Source organism: Hordeum vulgare, chromosome 6H (genome assembly GCF_904849725.1).
Source record: "Hordeum vulgare subsp. vulgare chromosome 6H, MorexV3_pseudomolecules_assembly, whole genome shotgun sequence".
NCBI lineage: Eukaryota > Viridiplantae > Streptophyta > Magnoliopsida > Poales > Poaceae > Hordeum > Hordeum vulgare.
In genome coordinates, this window is record NC_058523.1 from 65,030,631 (window position 1) to 65,034,609 (window position 3,979).

Consider the following 3,979-nt stretch of genomic DNA (forward strand, 5'->3'; position numbering starts at 1 on the left):
ATAGGAGGAACGTTCTAGAAGTTTAGTTTCATTTTCAGTTTTATTCTTTTTCTTTTTTTTCCTCCCTGGCTTTTATTTCAAACCCTAGTTTGTTGTATATTAAAAGCCAGCATGTGTTTAGTTTTATTAGGAAGTGAGGGAGCGGGATGGGCTCCTGGCCCATCTTCCTTCTCCTGGCGCGTCAAGCCCACCACTCCTTCCTACGTCACCTCCTGTACGAACCAGGGGATCACCATTGATCTCCTATAGCTCGATCAGACGGCCATCCCTTCCTCCTCGAGATGTATAAGGGAGATCGTTGTGCCTAGGATTCCCTCCTAGATCCGTTTTCCCCTTCTCCTCCCTCTCCCGCCGCCGGTCTAAGCTCGTGCCCGAGCCACCCGCTGGATGGATCAGGATTTCCCCCGAGCTGCCTCCTCTGCCGTTCTGAAGATGTGCGTGCCCGAGCCTCGCGACCCGCTGCCTCGCGCTCTAGGCGGACGCCGGTGCAGCGACCCCGTGCCGCGTGGAGCTGCTCCAGGTCAGCTCCTCCCGATCGATCTGATGCTTGGGGCGGCAGGCAACTCCGCGCCACCAGTAGCAGCACCACGCGCCGGAGCCGCGTCCTCCTCAGTTGTGTTCGCGCCGCAGCGGCAGCACGACCCGAGCCCAGTTGCAGGTGTCCCGTTCCTCTCTCTTCTCCTCCCTCTCTGTCTTTCCTTCTCCTTATTTCTCTCCATCTTCTCTCTGCTTGACCAGGAGACCGATCCATGTAGAGGCCAATGCAGCCCCGTCCTTGGAGCTTCACCTTCGTGGTCGGAAGTTGCAGCCTCGCCTCCAACCAGGGACACCATCCATGCCATTCCCAACCAGCAAGTTCCCAGCGCCACCCTCCTTCCCAGTCTTCCTCGCCCGCCTCTGAATCCGATGGCCGCTGAACTCTGAACCCCGATGTGAGCAACCCCCGTTTCTGAACTATGTTGTTGTTTTTCTTAGATCCGTTCGGGTAAGTATAGGTTGTATACGGTGGAGTTGCTCCTGTTAACAAGCGGCGTGCTAGGTGGGATGGCTAGCGCAGCTAACCCTTATGCAAGGGCTCCTCGGTTCGAATCCCAGCTGCCTCTATTTGTTTTTCCCTTTTTTCCTGTTATTCTGCAAGCCAATGCCGGCCACTCTTAGTTCAGGTAGCTCTAGTCTGCAATTTGAACAAATTGGGTTCTAAGGCCCACTAGTTAGCCTCCACGTTTACAACTAGGAGGTGTTGGGTTCAAGTCCCAGGAACCCCATTTTTTCTGCCATGCTTTATTTCTTTTGCACAAACATGTCCACTTGGGCCTGATCTATCCCTGGGCCACTGCACTATGATGCTTCCGGCCCATCCGTGTTTTTTTTTCTTTTTTTCTGGAGTTGTGTAGATTTTAGGCTTTTTTTCCATCTCATGCATATTTCAGAAAAATCATATTTTCAAACACCCGTAGATTCTATTCCGCGCGTTGGATTCCGACGAGTTAGATATGTAACTTAGCTAGAATTTCGTGTAGATTAACAATTTCCAACTCTCATGCATGCTTAAGGCTGTTAGCATGCTGTTTGCATCGGTTTGCATGTTGACGTAATAGAAACAATTTAGGTCATAGCTATTTAACCCTAGCTCCATTGGAGATAAGCCATATATATAAACGGGCTAGAACAACGTGTAGTTTCACGTGAACCACTTTCTTTTGTTGTTTAACAAACTTAAAATGTGATTAGGACAAATCTGGACAGAATTAGACTTTAACGCGTGGGGTCATTTCGGAGATGCTATAAGTTGTTTCCGGCCTCATTTAAAATGCATAGATAGGTAGTTATATTTCTGCTTCTCCCCTTAGCATGTTAACAACATTTTAATATTGTCGTGTTAATAATCGGGAGTGAACTAAATAATTAAACGTGGAGTTTCGTCGATATGCAAGTCGTTGCATATCGAGCTTCATTTAATGTGTAGTGTTTGCGTGAGGTGAATTGCCATGCCATCCCTTGCATTTTGATCTGTTCATGCATCATAGTAGGTTGTGCCTCATGTTGTGCATCGTGTGGTGAATATCTGTGTTGATGTTTGTTTCCGGTTTGTTCCGTCTCGATAGAGTTCCGCAAGCGTGTCGGAATGTGAGGACCCGTTTGACTACGTATGTTCGTCTGCTCCACGAAGTCATTCTTCTTCCAAGCGGGATCTTAGGCAAGATGACCATTTCCCCAGATACCATTACTATCATTGCCATGCTAGTTTTATCGTTTATGTCTCGTTGCCTACCACATGTTAAATATCGGCCTCTCAACAATGCCATGATTACCTTCAACCTGTTCGACCTAGCAAACCACTGTTTGGCTATGTTACCGCTTGCTTAACCATGTTGTTAGCGTTGCTAGTTGCAGGTGCAGATGCTTCCATGTGATAACATAGGTTCCTTGTCATATCACCATATTTAAATGCTATTTAATTTAATGCACCTATATACTTGGTAAAAGGTGGAAGGCTCGGCTTTTCTAGCCTGGTGTTTTGTTCCACCTTTGCCCCTTAGTTTCGGCTACCGGTGTTATGTTCCATAATTGAGCGCTCCTAACACGATCGGGGTTGTTATGGGGACCCCCTTGATAATTCGTTTTAGATTAAAGCTGGTCTGGCAAGGCCCAACTTTGGTACTACATTTCCCTAATCACCCAATAAATTTGCATAGGGACTTTCCGGACCTCGAGGATAATTTAATCAACCCCCGGGCCAGTGCTCCTCATGAGTGTTGGTCCCACCAAAGCGATGTCCGGCGCCCCTCTGGTCACCCAGAGGTTTAGCGATCCCGACGTCTAGCTCATTCGTCGTATCCTGAGAACGAGATACGCGGCTCCTATCAGGTTCGTCGACACGTCGGGCGGCCTTGCTGGATTAGTTTTACCTTTGACGGAATATATTGTGCATCGGGATTCCGGTGATGCTTTGGGTAATCTCAGAGTTGAGTTTTCCACTAGGGAATCCGACGAGATCGTGAGCTTCGTGATTGAGGATTTCTATGCGGCTTGTGGTAATTTGTGATGGACTAGTTGGAGCACCCTTGCAGGGTTAAATCTTTTCAGAAAGCCGTGCCCGCGGTTATGTGGCAACGTGGATATTTTGTTTAACACTGGTTCTAGATAACTTGAAGTTAACTTAAATAAAATATGCCAACTGTGTGCGTAACCGTGGCTGTCTCTTTCGTGAGTTCCTTCTCCGATCAAGGACACGGTGGGGTTATGTCTGACGTAGGTAGGTGTTCAGGATCATTCATTTGATCGTCAGTAGTTCACGTCCGTTATGCGTAGATCCTCCCCCTCTTATTTCTTGTACTCGTAAGTTAGCCACCATATATATATGCTTAGCCGCTGCTGCAACCTCACCACTTAACCATACCTCACCCATTAAGCTTTTCTAGTCTTGATACCTTTGGAAATGAGATTGCTGAGTCCCCTATGGCTCACAGATTACTACAACACTAGTTGCAGGTACAGGTAAAGGTTACTTGACGCCAGCGCGTTGATTTTACATTTGGAGTTCATTCTTTTTTCTTCTTCTTCATCGATCTACGATGGGTTCCAGGCCGGCAACCTGGGATAGAAAGGATGGACGTCGTTCATCTTTTGACGTTTGTTTTCGTCCGTAGTCGGACCCTGCTCTTACTCTTGACGATTATGTAATGTACTGATGTGACTCTCATGTAGCATGTGGCGAGTGTAAGCCAATTCTTTATATATCTCTCTTCTTTTCAGTACATGTACTTGTAACAATATACATTGTTGCGACACGACGAGATGCGCTTCTATCCCTGACCAGGCCCTCGTGCCAAATTGAGGATAGGGTCGCATCTTGGGCGTGACAAGTTGGTATCAGAGCAGTACCGACCTAGGAGCCCCCTTGATTGATGAACTTGGCCGAGTCGAGTCTAGTGAAAAAACTGCTTTGAGTCTAGTTACATATCGGAGAGTAGGATTC

General features: G+C 47.4%; 1 pseudogene; it reads left to right on the plus strand.

Annotated features, from left to right (window-relative positions):
• The first annotated feature begins 387 nt into the window (after nt 1-387).
• LOC123405098 lies at nt 388-2,334 on the plus strand (annotated as a pseudogene).
• The last annotated feature ends 1,645 nt before the right edge of the window (nt 2,335-3,979 follow it).